The sequence below is a fragment of the Lepidochelys kempii genome, chromosome 20 (genome assembly GCF_965140285.1).
Source record: "Lepidochelys kempii isolate rLepKem1 chromosome 20, rLepKem1.hap1, whole genome shotgun sequence".
Lineage (NCBI taxonomy): Eukaryota > Metazoa > Chordata > Testudines > Cheloniidae > Lepidochelys > Lepidochelys kempii.
In genome coordinates, this window is record NC_136399.1 from 13640426 (window position 1) to 13656969 (window position 16544).

Genomic DNA, 16544 nt, shown 5'->3' on the forward strand with positions numbered 1-16544 from the left:
GGTATAGGGCAGTGGGAGGAGTTCTTAGAGGGGTCACACAAACCCGAGAACTCCCCCTGATTGGTTAAATCTTCTCTCGAGTCGTTCCTGTCAGGGTAAAATCCATCCTGATCAGCAGAGGACAGTGGGAGGAGTTCTTACAGGGGTCACATGACACACCTTGCTTCCGGACATGTGTCCGCCTTGACCCTGGAAGTGATACTCCCATGAGGTGGGACTTCCAGTGACCTGTGTGCAGGGCTTACAGGGTCAAGGGGTGGGGTTAACGTTTGATTGATGGTAGGGCCTTTACACTACTCGCTCCTGCGACCCAAAATTGGAACAAGAGAGACTATAATACTGGAGAGAAAGAAAGGAATGTTTTAAATGTTTTAAATCCTTGTACTGTGCTGTAAATTCTTTTCCCCAAATTAATTCAAAACATTCATTTGTATTTTTTATTTTTCTATTGATTTTGTTGTTTTATAGCACGATACAGCAACTATAATACTGGCCAGTATTATACTTTTATAAATAGAATACAACAACCCTAATACTGGCCCGTATTAGCCATTCTCCTACTGCTCACATGCTGTAAGGGAGAGAAGGATCAGGCCCTGTAAAGTAGGCTGGGTTGATTTTTTATGACTCAAAGTGTTTTTATTACACATCAGGACATCTAGTCATTCTGATTTAATTGGGGATTGGTCCTGCTTTTGAGCAGGGGGTTGGACTCGATGACCTCCTGAGGTCCCTTCCAACCCTGATATTCTATGATTCTATGCAGCCTCTGGACAAGCTCAGTGATAAGCATGTACATTACACTGCTTGCTCAGGGGTCATTACTATAGACACAGCCAAGTACTGGCCCAGATCCTCAAATACACCTGAGCTTTAGACTCTGGGTTGTTCTAACTTACTCTGTCTTGTAAGAGCCATTGCTGTACGGGAAATTGTTGTAGCACCGGGGTCGGTAACGTTTGGCACGCAGCCCCCCAGGGTAAGCCCCCTGGTGGGCCGGGCCAGTTTCTTTACCGGCCGCGTCCACAGGTTTGGCCGACCGCGGATCCCACTGGCCGCGGTTCCCCACTGCAGGCCAACGGGGGCTGCAGGAAGCCGTGGCCAGCACATCCCTCGCCCCACGCTGGTTCTCGCAGTAAAACAGAAGGTTTATTAGATGACAGGAACATGGTCTAATACAGAGCTTGTAGGTGCAGAGAACTGGACCCTTCAGCTGGGGGGTCCATTTTGGGGGGCAGTGAGCCAGACAACCACGTCTGCCCTTCACTCCATGTCCCAGCCAGCCCCAGACTGAAACTCCCTCCAGCCCCTCCTCCTCTGGGCTTTGTCCCTTTACCCAGCCAGGAGGGCACCTGATTCCTTTGTTCTCCAACCCCTTTAGCTCTCACCTTGCGGGGGGAAGGGCCCAGGCCATCAGTGGCCAGGAAACAGGGTGTTGGCGATTCTCTGTGTCCAGACCCCTGCACACACCTGCCCACTGGGGCTCTGCAATGATCATACACCCTTACCCCACCACCTGGATCCTTAAGAACTGCATAGGGGAAACTGAGGCACCCCCACACTATTCAGAGGAAACATTAAGAACAGTCCCACATCGTCACATCAGCGCCCCCCCCCAACTTGTCTAGAGATTTTATCGGTGGTAGGCATCGGACATGGTGATGGCACTGAACTTCCGATATCCACACAGAACCAGATCGACCCGTCCTTCTTGGGGACCAGCACCATGGGAGAGGCCCAGGGGCTGGAGGACGGCTGGATCACCCCTAAAGCCAGCATGTCTCCAACCTCTCTCTCCAGATCCTGGGCTGTTTTCCTAGTGACCCTGAATGGGGACACCTGATGGGAAGATTGGCTCCTGTTTCCACCCAGTGAACAGCCAGGTTAGTGAGCCCAGGCCGGCTGGAGAACAGCTGCCGGTGTGAAGGCAGCACCTCTCTGATCTCTGCCTGCTGGGCAGGGGTTAGCTGGTCTGAGAGGAGAATTGATTCCAGCGAGGGGTCAGCCCCCACCTCAGGGAGGAGTCCCACCAGGGGATCTTCTCCTTTCTCCTGCCACTGCCCACACCCAGCCAGCCCCAACTTTTCCCTGTCCCAGTATGGCTTCATCATGTTGACATGGTGCACCCAGTGGCGGTGTGCCCGGATGGACAGTTCCACTACATATTTCACTTCATTTACCTGTCTGATGACCTTGAAGGGGCCGTCCCAGGCATCTTGCAGCTTGTGCTTCCTCATGGGGATGAGAAGCATCCCCTGGTCCCCGGTAGCCTAGAAGCAGGCACGTGCTGAGCGGTTGTACCAGACCTTCTGCTTCCCCTGTGCCCTGGCTAGGTTTCCCCTGGCCAAGCCCATGAGCTCCGCGAGCTTTTCCAGAAAGGTCAGTACATACTCCATCGGGGGAGGCCTTCCCCCCGCACTCGTCCCTCATCAAGTCGAAGGGTCTCCTCACCCTCCTCCTATACAACAACTCGAAAGGGGAAAACCCTGTGGATTCCTGGGGCACTTCCCTGTATGTGAACAGCAGGTGGGGTAAATACTTCTCCCAGTCCTGTGGGTGCTGGTCCATAAAGGTTTTCAGCATCATCTTTAGGGTCTCGTTGAACCTCTCCCCCAGCCCGTTGGACTGAGGGTGACACGCCGAGGCCCAGGTGTGTCGGACCCCACACTTCTCCCACAAGCACTGGAGCAGGGTTGACATGAAGTTGGACCTCTGGTCTGTAAGGACCTCCTGGGGGAACCCACTCTGCTGAAAACGGTGAGCAGCGCGTCTGCCACGGTGTCTGCCTCCATAGACGACATGGCCACTGCCTCGGGGTAGCGCAGAGAGAAATCTACCCACCAGAATGTATTTCTTCCCCAACCGGGTTGCCCTGCTGAGGGGCCCCACTATGTCCATGGCCACCCTCTGGAAAGGCTCCTCTATGATGGGCAGAGGTCTCAGAGCTGCTTTACACTTCTCCTGGGCCTTCCCCACCCTCTGGCAGGAGTCCCAGGCCCTGCAATACTGTTGGACGGCGTCAAAGGCCCCAGGCCACTAAAATCTCTGCAGCACCTCTGCCTGGTGCGTCAGATGCCCTGAAAGGGGAATATTGTGGGCCAAGTACAACAGTCTGTGGTGGTACCTCTGGGGGAGGACCACCAATTGCCTCTTGGCTTTCCAAGGTTCAGTTGGCCCTGAATCATAGAATCATAGAATATCAGGGTTGGAAGGGACCTCAGGAGGTCATCTAGTCCAACCCCCTGCTCAAAAGCAGGACCCATACCCAATTAAATCATCCCAGCCAGGGCTTTGTCAAGCCTGACCTTAAAAACTTCTAAGGAAGGAGATTCCACCACCAGCCCATTCCCGGTACAGGAATCCCTTCTCCCACAGGAATCTCTCCCGGCAGTCCTCCCCCTGGGATCCTGCACCATTGTGGCCAGCAAGGGCCCTCAGCTTCTCTAAGGAGGGATCCTCCTGCAGCTCCATCTGGAATTCGGCTGCTGGGTTGAGGGGACAGCCCTGGTTGGCTGTGCCTCAGTTTCCCCACCTTGGGACAGAGGCTCTGGCCGAGCACTGTCAAGCCCTACCCTCGTGCTTCGGTGTGTCCCCCGACCCCAGCATAGCCCTATCAACTGCGGCCCCCTGGACCCGCGGTGCCCCCTCTCGGTGGGCTTCCACCCAGTTGACACCCCGCGGGTTCTGCTCGGCTGCCATTTCCTCCATCTTCAGGCATTGAGCCACCTTGTGTCCTTTTTGGCCACAGTAATTACATTTCAGGTCCCTCAAGTCCCACGGGGGGTCAGCCTGCCCCGGCCTTCAGGGGCACCTGTGAGTTGGGCTTCCTGGAGTCCCACCCTGGAGAGGTTTCTGTGTGACTCCCCTTCTGAGTCCCTGATGTGGGTCTCCCTCCTGTGCCCTATCTGCTGTTCACAAACTCATCCACTAGTGCCCCTGCACTGCGCAGATCTTTAGGCTTCCGGTCCACTAACCACATCTTAAGGTCTGGAGGGCAGATGTCATACAACTGCCCCAAAACCCACCAGGTTACACACCTCTTCTGCGGTAGTGGCCCCTGTGCCCTTCCCCCACCTACGGAGATATTCCCCCAGCAGATTGGTGACCTCCTTGTAAGTGACACCTGGGGTCTTGCGTACACCCCGGAATCGTTTCCTGTACGCCTCGGGGGTCAGTTCAAACTTCAGCAGCAAAGCCTGTTTGAACAGGTCATAGTCCCCCATCTCAATACCATCCATTTGGCTGAATGGCTCTGTGGCCTTGGGATCCAGCAGGGGGGTCAGATAGTGTCATAACCATACAGCTCAGGGTAGCCTAGAATTCTTCCTTAACTAGTGTTGGCCCATTCCCAGCTTCTGGCAAACAGAGCCTAGGTACACTTCAGAGCTTGGTTTTGCATCCCTGCTCATCCTGACTAATTCATGAACTTATCTAGTTCTTTTTTAAACCCTGTTATAGTCTTGGCTTTCACAACTTCCTCTGGCAAGGAGTTCCACAGGTTGACTGTGCATTGTGTGAAGAAATACTTGGTTTGTTTTAAACCTGTTGCCTATTAATTTCATTTGATGACCTCTAGTTCTTGTGTTAGGAGAAGCAGAAATAACACTTCCTTAGTTACTTTCACCCCCTTAGTCATCTCTTTTCCAAGCTGAAAAGTCCCAGTCTTCTCTCTTCTTATAAGGAAGCTGTTCCATACCCCTAATCATTTTTGATGCCCCTTTCTGTATCTTTTCCATTTCCAAGATATCTTTTTGAGATGGGGAGACCACATCTGCACACAGTATTCAAGATATGGATGTAGTGTGGATTTATATAGAGGCAATATGATATTAATTCTGCTTATGCTCAAATAAATTGGTTAGTCTCTAAGGTGCCACAAGTACTCCTTTTCTTTCTGTTAATGTTGCATTTGTTTAATCACTGTACAGTGCCTAGTACAACAGATCTTAGTCCATGACTAGGGCTCCTGGGCACTATGCTAATACAAATAAATAATAACAATGATGATGCAGAATAGACCTGAGCTCTCCCTCCTGTAGCTGGGCTGGCTCTGCAGAGTTAAGATGAGCAAAATGCAACAAATCCTCCCCCTTCTCATTTTTGTCACGACCGTCACAGCTCTGATTCCAATACACACACACAGAGCAGGCCAACTAAGGAGATGCCATTTTTAGCCAGTCACGTTTCAGAGCAAAAGGACATCATGGTACTGAAGTGACAACTTGCCGGCGGGGTAGCAAACATATTTTCTGATGGGCAGCCAAATCTGAGATCTGAACGGTGGAATTGAACGCGGCCATAGTGAAGTGGCTAAAATATATGAAATCTGGCATTTTAATGAAAAATCTGATGAACACTTTTCAGAGTATATCAAATGATACCTCCGCCAGAAACAAGAGGCTTCCGGGTATCCCAGTTGGTGCACAGACGAAGAAAAACAAAATAAGTACATGAACGATTTCTACCAGAAAGAAGGCATGTGTTTGTGCCAACACGAAATCAGGTTTAACCCTGCTGAACGCCAAATCGCTAAACTGTTTTTAAATTCCCTCACGAGCGAGATCCTGCCAGATCAACACATCACCAAGTTTGTGTCGGCAGACCCGAAAACATACGGGTATAAGCTGTCAGGAGGAAAGTCAAAGGTATTACCCTGAACTTAGCAAACTGTCAATAGATCAACTTTGACAGTTTGAAAGATCTAGTCCTGGACTATTACACGGGCCTGCAAGAAAACACCTCAAAAAAGAGAGAGGTGCAGCAGCCCTCTATCATAAGGAACAAAAATCAGTGGTAAATGGAGACAAAAACCCTTAAGAAAAGACAGAAAGTCATTTACAACAAGAGGGTCCTAGGAGAAGGGTTTAAAACCCTGCCCTACGGCTTGTAAAATGGATACGAGGTGGAAACACCCCTTTTCTGCAATTCTCGCGGGGCGTAGAAACAGTGGGAAAAGTTACTTTATAAAAAATGTGTTGGATAATGCCAAACAAAACATTGGTTTCAGAGTAACAGCCGTGTTAGTCTGTATTCGCAAAAAGAAAAGGAGTACTTGTGGCACCTTAGAGACTAACCAATTTATTTGAGCATGAGCTTGTGTGAGCTAGAGCAGGAGAGTGAGTTTGTGTGTGTGTGTGTGTCCCCGGGGAAAAAAAAGAAAAAGGGGGGGTGGGGTGAGAAAGCCTGGATTTGTGCTGGACATGGCCCACTTTGATTACCATGCACATTGTAGGGAGAGTGGTCACTTTGGATGAGCTATTACCAGCAGGAGAGTGAGTTTGTGTGTGTATGGGGGTGGGGGGGTGAGAAAACCTGGATTTGTGCTGGAAATGGCCCACCTTGATTATCATGCACATTGTAGGGAGAGTGGTCACTTTGGATGAGCTATTACCAGCAGGAGAGTGAGTTTGTGTGTGTGTTTTTTGGAGTGGGGTGAGGGGGTGAGAGAACCTGGATTTGTGCAGGAAATGGCCCACCTAGATTATCATGCACATTGTAGGGAGAGTTGTCACTTTGGATGGGCTATTACCAGCAGGTGAGTGAGTTTGTGTGTGGGGGGGTGGAGGGTGAGAAAACCTGGATTTGTGCTGGAAATGGCCCAACTTGATGATCACTTTAGATAAGCTATTACCAGCAGGACACTGGGGTGGGAGGAGGTATTGTTTTATGATCTCTGTGTGTATACAAAGTCTGCTGCAGTTTCCACGGTATGCATCCGATGAAGTGAGCTGTAGCTCACGAAAGCTCATGCTCAAATAAATTGGTTAGTCTCTAAGGTGAAACAAAACATTGTCTGTTATGCCTGAGAATATTGGATAACCTGGCTATAAAAAGCATTGCAAGATACACATGTCTGGGCTTGTTGAAACACATATTGAGCAAAGCTAGGCATGCCCAAGAATTTAAAATTTATTTTTTACAAAATTCATCGCCATCCGGTCGTTTTGCACTAAGTCGTTAGAATACAATTTTAAAATCCGGTCAAAAGATAAACCCTTACTCCCATGATGTAAGAAAAACACTCAGTGACAGCTGCAGGTGACAGAGCGGGGGTCTTGTAATTGTCTATTGTGAAACACAATGCCTGTGGCATTTTTGTTTAAAAATTTCATAATGCTTTTAGGAAACAACATGCTCTTCGGGGGGTGCCCGTATGAGTCTAAAAACTCTCTACCGTTACGCTCCGCCAGACACAAGGCAAGCCAGTGTTCACCAGGTTGGTTGTGTGGATGCGTGTTGACCACCAAACCTAGGGGTCTCTGAGACAGCTTGTCGCCAGGGAGCCAATGGCAAGGGAACGCATCTAAGAAATTCTTTTTCGTATAAGGCACATTGATAAGACACGAGAGCTGCACGGTGTCCATGTTTACATATAGTCAAACAGAATGTCTCTCCTCTGATTTCTCTCTATGATGTTGTCAAAAACCCCATGCACGATCAGATTGACGGTGATGGTTAAAGCCTTCTCAAAACGTGTTTCTGCTCTCGGGTTCCCGGTTTTAATCAGGGAATAGTCATTGGCGCATTCCTGGTCAGGAGACAGGTCAAAGGCAAACAAGGTGTAACCCTGTGGAAACTCCTCACGGTCGATTAACAGAGAACGATCTGTCATGTGTTTACCAGGATCTGTACCAGATTCATGTATTCTCTCACGCAGCGTCATGCCTTGAAGTCCGGTTGCAGAGGCTTGGTTGGTATCTGTTCACCATCCACATACAAGGCCACAAAATTAATATCATAATGTTTAAAATGAAAGGGATTTTTCGTGTAACTTCCACTCAAGGCATAGGACAAACCCTAGGACAAGCATTTTGGGTAACTGTCCCAAAAAACAGGTTCTCCTGGTTATTGACCCTGCTGCCCACGGGGATGCAAAACACTTTCATTCCCACACGGTCCACGGGATATTTAGCATTAATGGTAAGCAGGGACTCTGAGTGCCCTAGGCAAACGCTCAGGGCCACCCGTACTTTCTTCACAAAAAGGGATGCTGATACAACGCGCAATTTAAAGGCTTCGGCTGCAATGCCCATTAAACAGAAAGCATCTTTACTGTGCGTCAGTTTAATTTTCACATCCACTCCGTTCAACAAATGAGACGCATCTGTTCTGATCTGTCTTTATTTTAATGGTAATGGTATCGATGTGGTGTTTTCTGGAGCGCCTTGTTCTGTTTGTCTCCATTCCACTTCATTCCCCAAGCACTTGGCCAGGACAGATGTCACTTATGATCTCAGTTGCCACCAGCTGGACAGAGGGACTTGGGTCTTTCTCGAGGACCTGGAGAGCTGAAATGACACAGGACAACATGTTAGTATACAGACTGTCAAATCACAGCTAAGCGTGATCACAGAATTTTGAAGTACCAGAGCAGAATGATCACATGGTAAAATGTGAAACTGGGCTTAGTCCTTCTATTGGGATGGAAAATACATGAGAGATGAATATGCCTCACATTTCATATTGTCACCTGTGCCTGAAATAGCTGGAGACTTATTACCTCTGAATACCACGCTACAGAAGCTCTCCAATACAAAGAAAGCTTTAGCTTCCTCCATTGGCTCCCTTCCATGCGCCCAAAAAGCAGGGAGACCCTGACTCAACCAGAAAGTCATCCACTCTGCTGTAAATGGAAGAAGGTCCATTGTTTCAATAGCTTCCTCTTTTAAGTTTATTTCCATCTCCATTCAGGAGCCACTATCTGAGCTCCAATAACCCTGGAATTCAACAGAGGCCAGGTCCAAGCTGCTTTGTGCAGGATGCAGGGCACCTACCGGAAGAAAAATTGCTGGTGGGAAATTTGGGGTAGCAGGAAGTGGCTACAACTTCTCCTCACCTGGGGAGTCCACAGAGAGCCAATAAAGCCCAAAGAGTGGATAGCACTGGCTGCGGAGGGGGCCTTGCCAGGACAACCAGGAGATGCACGGACTCACATCACACCCTCTGCAGCTTCCTCCTTCAGGGGAAATTAAAGCTGACTTTCTACTGGGCAAGAGTGAATTTGTCCTTTGACGTGTGGCTGATGCACTTTGCACCAGTGCTATCGGTTACAGCTGCTTGTCAGCTAAATTCCTTTAGAACTCACGGATGAGCAGAACTTCAGCTGTATTTATTACTTACACATAAGCAGATGTTCCAGGTCCAGCCATTTCATACGCTGCCTGTCTGTGTGTTCCAGGATGATGCCTAAATACGCAATGGAAAACAAACAACAACAATAAAACCTTCCCTTGTTGAGTGCAAAGTGATATTAGCAGCCCCTAGACAGGTCTTTGGCCTCTCCTACTGTAGGCCTAAGGGTGAGCTGTGGGCAAGAGGATGCTAGTGCAGTTTAGAGTCCACACTGAAGAGAATGAGAAAGACTTTTTTTTTTAAGAATGTTTACACAAAACCCATTTGCTTTGAAGAGTCTGTGTTCCTCTTGCCACTGCTGTCAGTTATTGGAGACATACGAAGCTAGTGTCTTGGTCTAGTGGTCTGAGCAAAGGACTGGGGCCAGGAATAAGTGAGTTCTAAGCAGGGATCCCAAAAGGTGACTGATAGATGAGACTTAGGCCACAATGCCTGCCTGTCTCACATGGGTATTCTCGGGAGTAGAGGGCACAGGGCCAAAGACGAGGAACCTTTTGCTTCCTTGACAAGTGGTGTGGCCAGGAACCTGAAACAGCAGGCGCTGAGGGCAGGTGGGCTGCATGCCTCCTAATCATGAAGTAGTAGTGAAGAGCAGTGAGCAACATTGTGGGTGGGTCTGCACTTTGAGCTAGGGGGATCACTCCCAGTTCAATGGGACAGGCCGACACTAGCTCGGACAGCGCTCGCATGCTAAAATTAGAAGGTAGCTAAAGCAGCACAAGCAGTGGGAGGAGCTAGCCACCTTGAGAATCGACTTTGGGGTTTGGATGGTTCCATACTTGGGGTGGTTAAACCTCCTGTTGCTCCTGCCATCGCAGCTACTCTCTATTTTTAGCACTCAGGGCTAGTGCGGGTATGTGTCATCAAGCTGGGAATTAGCCCCCCAGCTCCAAGTGTAAACATGCCCTACGAGACAGTGTCCCAGCCTCTACGACTAAATGACTGCACCATGCTTTCCCTGCAACAATCCCAAAGCACTTTATAGCAACTCATGATTTCCTCCGACCACCACACTGGAGAGGTCGGGATATTAACATCCCCATTTATGTATGGGAAGCTGAGGCACAGAGAGATTAATGGCAGCTCAGTGCTGCACAGTGGGATTTTTTTCTCTCCCCCTCAATGGGAATACCAAAAGGGACACTGGGCATCATCTCTCACCAGCTAACTTGGCTGCAACTGCCCGCATCTCTTCCCAGCTGCTACAGAAGTACGTGATGGTGATTTTGTACAAGTTCTCCAGCAGCTCGGCATTCTCTTTGGCCTAGAGGAAATCAGTGACACATGAGCTCTCTCTGGCTAGAAGTGCCCTTTGACTGCCAGCACATGCTTTTACAAGCCACAGGTAAATCAGAGAAAGAACAGGTGACTGGGTGGACGTGGGAAAAATGGGGATCTGTGGCAGATTTACATTTCCCGTCACCCTCAGTCATATATCCCACTCTGACCGTTATTTCCATTACCCATCACACATCCCCCCCACACCTCTACACCACCACACGCCACTCCAGTCAAGAATCTCAGACACTTCAACAGCTCACTCACAAGGTGTCTGCAAATGTCCACCTGGAGCTCTTCAGGCTTCAGTTCGGCTGTGCCATCAAGGTGTTCATTAATTGCAGTTTGGAGCCTCTTCAGTCCCAAAAACGGGACACTGAGGTGAAACGTAGCTCTGCATTCCTGAAAAACAGAAAGAGTGTCACACCATTTAATTGTTCCCTACTGAGTGCTATGGTCATTCAAAGGGAACTCATCTGCTTAACTGCTCAGCTATTTCAGAATAAAAACGGATTCATCTGGATGTAATTGGCAGAAAACATGCAGGAATGACTAATAGAGGGGAGAGCTTCCTCTGAAACCTGGAGGTAGCATCAATGTCTTTTTGGAACAGATCTACCTATGAAAGCTGCTTCACCAGGTCTCTCTTCTGTTCTGGGGAGGCAAGGGCCTGGGGTGCAGAGACAGACAGGAATAGAGAGCTGTCGGGCTCAGACCCACGACCTATCCTGGATTCTGGTGAGGCAGCCATGGACCAACCTGGCGGGAACTCACTCAGCAGAAGGGCAATGAACTGAGGGGAGAATTTGGGCCTCCACAGCAGGCAGGAATAGCAGAGCTCCCCTGGCATTGGGAGGAAGATTCCTTTGGTTTAGTCAATAAGTCACTCTCGGTCTTACCACTGAAACCCTGGGGTTCGGGTCTTGCAGGTGCAGCGGAAGTGTGACCCAGCTCTGTCGAACCTGCTCGGCGAAATAGGCCTTCCATTTTCTTTTTGTCAGGCAGGCCAGGATGCCAAATAGGACAAAGGCCCATAAACGAAGAGCATCATCCTCCTACAGCCAGGAAAGCCCCACAAATTAGTAACTAAGGGGCAATCACATCACGTACCTCGCACAGCCATCTCTTCTACGCTAAAGTCGAGGGATTCCAACTACAGCTAGTCGGAAACACTTTCATGAACCAATTTTTGATTTGAATTTGCTGATTCATCAAGCTATTTTAGCGACAGTTCCATTTTGATGAAATTCCTCCAGAAGTCAGGCAGGGGTCCTTAGAATCCTGCCTGCTGTCTTGCCAGTGCACTCATCCAGCTCCTTGGCAGCCGATCTAGCAGGCTGACTGGGATCGTGGGCTTCCAAACCCACAGCGTCTGGGACCCTGGCTCTCAAATTTGCAACTCCCTGGCACCTCTAGCTCCCACAGTTTCCTGGGTTCCCAGCCCCGGGATAGTCTGAGAGCAGACTGCCCGGACCCAAGGCTTTCAATAGAGCTTGGCTGAGAACAGGAATTCTGTTTCACAAAGAGTTTTGAAGTTTGGGGAGAGGGATTCCCACAACTAGGAACAAAACCAAAATTTGAAATCTCAAAATTCTCTGCAAAACGGAATCATCATTCCAACCCTCTCACATAAAAATGGTATAGAGCAGGCCCAACACTCTCTATTGTACCTTGGAACCCCCTTTTCATGGTTATCTAGCTACCCAATCTAGTATTCAGACTTTCTTTGAGGTTCTCAGTGGCAAGAAAGAAGAACAGAAGGGGGAGACTGTGGGAGGAGGAATGTCATCCCCATCCTCCTAATGTTCTTCTCCTCCGTAAAACACCTCTCTTTCTTGGGGCCGAAACATCTCTTCACTCTGACATGAGCAATGCCCAGGGAGTAAACGGAGTCTAATCAAGATCGGTTGAAGTGGGGCTGGAGAGTTCTGGTCACATACGTTGTCAAAGTAGGTCCGGATCTGTTGGGTGAGGTCTCTGAAGGAAGAACCTATGTCCTTCTCTTTCAGCTCCTTCAGGACTTTGGCCACTGCTTTCATGCTCTCGCCAATGACTTCAGAACTGAAAGGGTCACTTAAGGCCCTGATCAGTATGACCATAAGAAACTTCTTGTGCTTTTTCACCTGTACAAACATACGACATTAAAGAACACTTATCACTGATCACACTTCTAATACGTTTTCTTTAGCAGTTATGAAGCTGTGGGAATTTCATCTCCCCCTCCCACCCCCTGGAGACCTATAGCTATATTTCAGACCAGGTTCGAGCTACAATGAGCCAAACTTGGTGCCATAATACACCTGTGTCATCCTATTATTAGATTCCTAGTTACTTAGATTCCAAGGCCAAAAGGAACCATTGTGATTATCCGATCTGACCTCCTGCATAACATAGAACTTCCCTAAAACAGTCTCTGTTGGAACTAGAGTGTATCTTTTAGAAAAACATCCAATCTTGATTTTAAAATTGCTAGTGACAGAGAATCCACTACAACCCTTGGTAAATTGTTCCAATGGTTAATTAAAATTACCATTAAAAATCAATGCCTTATTACCAGTCTGAATTAGTCTAGCTTCATTTTCCCCCATTGAATCTTCTTATACCTTTGTTTGCTAATGGGAAGAACCCATTACTTGTATGAAGTACTTGTATGAAGTGAATTGAAAAATGCTATTTCTTTTGTTTATCATTTTTACAGTGCAAATATTTGTAATAGAATAGAGTGAGCACTGTACATTTTGTATTCTGTGTTGTAATTGAAATCAATATATTTGAAAATGTAGAAAACATCTGAAAATGTTTAATACACACACACAATAGAATACCAATTGAAATGTAACTGTGATTCATTTTTTTAATAATTTTTTTTGAGTTAATCGCGTGAGTTAACTGTAATTAATCGACAGCCCTAATTAGTACCATGGTCAGGTAAGGGTGCTGCCCTCTCCATGGTGTTGGTTTGATGCATTGAGGACTTTTTTCCACCCTATAGTAGTTCATGGATGCACGGGCTTGGTGCTCTGGAACCATTGAATGAAGTTCAGGGCTTGTCTCCGCTTCCGCTTAAGTTGTTGTCACTTATGTCTGTCACGGATATGAAAAAGCCACCCCCCTTAGCTGTCCACACCAGCACTAAGTCAGTGGGAAACACTCTCATTCTGTCATAGCTTCCACCTTTCACTGAGGTAGAGTAATTATGCTGACAGGAAAGCGCTCTCTGGTCTTCATAGTGCATTTACACTACTGCCCTACCTTAGCGCAGCTGCAGTGAGTCTGGTGAAGACTAGCCCCCAGACCAGGGGGGCCCCTCTTGCAGTGTGACTACCCCTTGGGGCACACTCGCACTAGGACAAGCCTCCTGGGCTTCAGCTCCTCCTTGGTCTGACCTCAGAGCATTCAGCATCCCTGTCGTACGCCATAAGCTCCCTGCAGTGAGCCACCTGAATAGGACACCTGGGGAAACCTTACATGCCCTGCAAAGGGGCCATGCACCCCCGACTTCAGCAGTCAGGAGTGACTCTCAGCCAGCGGTGTAAAACAGAAGGGTTTATTAGTCGTCTGGAACACAGCATAGAGCAGAATCTTGTTAGCACAGAAAGCAGGAAGTTACAGCAAAGTTCAACTTGAGGAGACCCAGAGCCATGGGTCTCTCCTCCTGAGTCCCAAACCAGGAGTCTGACCAGCCTCCAGCAGTCCACCTGCAGTCACACCCAGTTGCCCCTCCTCCATCTTGTATGCTGTTCCCCAGGCAAACCGGTCACCTGGCCTCCACCTCCCTTTGTTCTCCAATTCCTCCAACTGGCTCTTGCAGAGGATGGGGCCCGGCAATCAGTTGCCAGGATACAACTATTGTCTGGCCCAGGGAGCTAGACGGCACTTGTACCTTCCCTCTCAGGGTATCTGCAAAGGTCACACACACTTATCCCACCACCTAGATACTTGTGCAACACATAGGGGAAACTGAGGCGCGCACAGTATTCATGCAAACACTAGGACATTTTCCACTTCGTCACAAGTAGCCATTTGTCCTAAGTACCTGTGTCAGTCTTTCTCAATGGCCTGTCTCTCAGATCTCCCTGACACTGTTTAGAAAGGCTGCAAGCTTTGGATTCACCAAGGGCAAGTGATACCTGACCAACCTGATTGCCTTCCATGATGAGATAACTGGTTCTGTGGATATGGGGAAAGCAGTGCATGTGATATATCTTGACTTTAGCAAAACTTTTGATACGGTCTCCCACAGTATTGTTGCCAGCAAGTGAAAGTAGTGTGGATTGGATGAATGGACTATAAGGTGGATAGAAAGCTGGCTAGATTGTCGGGCTCAACGGGTAGTGACCAATGGCTCCATGTCTAGTTGGCAGCTGGTATCAAGCGGAGTGCCCCAGGGGTCAGTCCTGGGGCTGGTTTTGTTCAACATCTTTATTAATGGTCTGGATGATGGGATTAATTGCACACCCTCAGCAAGTTTGCAGATGACACTAAAATGGGAGGAGAAGTAGATACGCTGGAAGGTAGGGAAGGGTCCAGAGTGACCTAGACAAATTGGAGGATTCTGCCAAAAGAAATCTGATAAGGTTCAACAAGGACAAGTGCAGAGTTCTGCACTTAGGAAGGAAGGAAATCCCATGCACTGCTACAGTGCATGGGAAGGACCTGAGGATTACAGTGGATGAGAAGCTGGATATGAGTCAGCAGTGTGCCCTTGTTGCCAAGAAGGCCAATGGTATATTGGGCTGTATTAGTAGGAGCATTGCCAGCAGATCTAGAGAAGTGGTTATTCCCCTCCATTTGGCACTGGTGAGGCCACACCTGGAGTGTTGCGTCCAGTTTTGGTCCCCCACTACAGAAGGGATGTGGACAAATTGGAGGGAGTCCAGCGGAGGGCAACGAAAATTATTAAGGAGCTGGGGCACATGACTTACAAGGAGAGGCTGAGGGAACTGGGGTTATTTAGTCTGCAGAAGTGAAGAGTGAGGGGGGATTTGATAGCAGCCTTTAACTACCTGAAGGGGGGTTCCAAAGAGGATAGAGCAAGGCTGTTTCAGTGGTGGCAGATGACAGAACAAGAAGCAATGCTCTCAAGTTGCAGTGGGGGAGGTCTAGGTTGGATATTAGGAAACACTATTTCACTAGGAGGGTGGTGAAGCACTGGAATGGGTTACCTAGGGAGATGGTGGAAACTCCATCCTTAGAGGTTTTTAAGGCCTGGCTTGACAAAGCCTTGGCTTGGATGATTTATTTGGTGTTGGTGTTGCTTTGAGCAGGGGGTTTGACTAGATGACCTCCTGAGGTCCCTTCCAACCCTGATATTCTATGATTCTCAGCTGGTCCCTGGTATCAAAAAGGTTGAAAAACACTGATTTATGTAATCAATCTGGCCCGTCCTCCTTACTTCCAGCTATCTATAAAACCTCCCACTGTCCGTTGGTCCATGTTCCTTTCTGTGCATGCCCTCTGTACACTGATACAAACGTGGATAAATAGCATGGAAGGTGTGAGGGGAGACACATTTGTGATGGCAAGAAAGCTGCTGCACGGACACAAACTGAATCCTGAAGAAGAGGTCTATGTATGCTTGAAAGCTTGTGTGTCTCACTATCAGAAGTTGGTCCTCCCCTACCTTGTCCCTTCTGTGTAACTGTTAAGTGATTAAGGTGACTCGTGCCTGTCTCTGGGTCATAGTATGGACTAGGAGGGAACGCTTTCAAAAAGTGCCTGTGACTTAGCCCCTCACTATGTTCAGTGAGTGCTGGGCTCTTAAGCACCTGCCAACCTCTGCACTTTACAGGGCCAAGTGCACTGTACTGCAAATTGCATCCTTAACTCCAGACATGTTTGTTTGAGTTTGATTTTTTTCTTAATCCAGCAGAGATGGCCTTGGAGTATGAAGGTAAATGCAAAAGGATTTACTTCAGAATGCCGTGCTTCTGCCAATCCTTAGCATGTCACTGCTGTACAACTACCTAATTTGGTAGCTTCAAGGGTTTTTATAGTAATGTTTATTTCCAGCTCACTGTTCTGCATAAGTATAGTCATTAATATGTACTGGCCACTCTGCCCTACTGATTGCTCTTTCATAGAATATCAGGGTTGGAAGGGACCTCAGGAGGTCATCTAGTCCAACCCCCTGC

The 16544-nt window shown here is 48.3% G+C and overlaps 1 protein-coding gene across 1 annotated transcript in view; it reads right to left on the reverse strand.

Moving 5' to 3' along the window:
• LOC140900690 (E3 ubiquitin-protein ligase TRIM58) overlaps positions 1-16544 on the reverse strand; it is a 496272-nt gene that overhangs the window by 317247 nt on the left and 162481 nt on the right. The window lies entirely within an intron of this gene.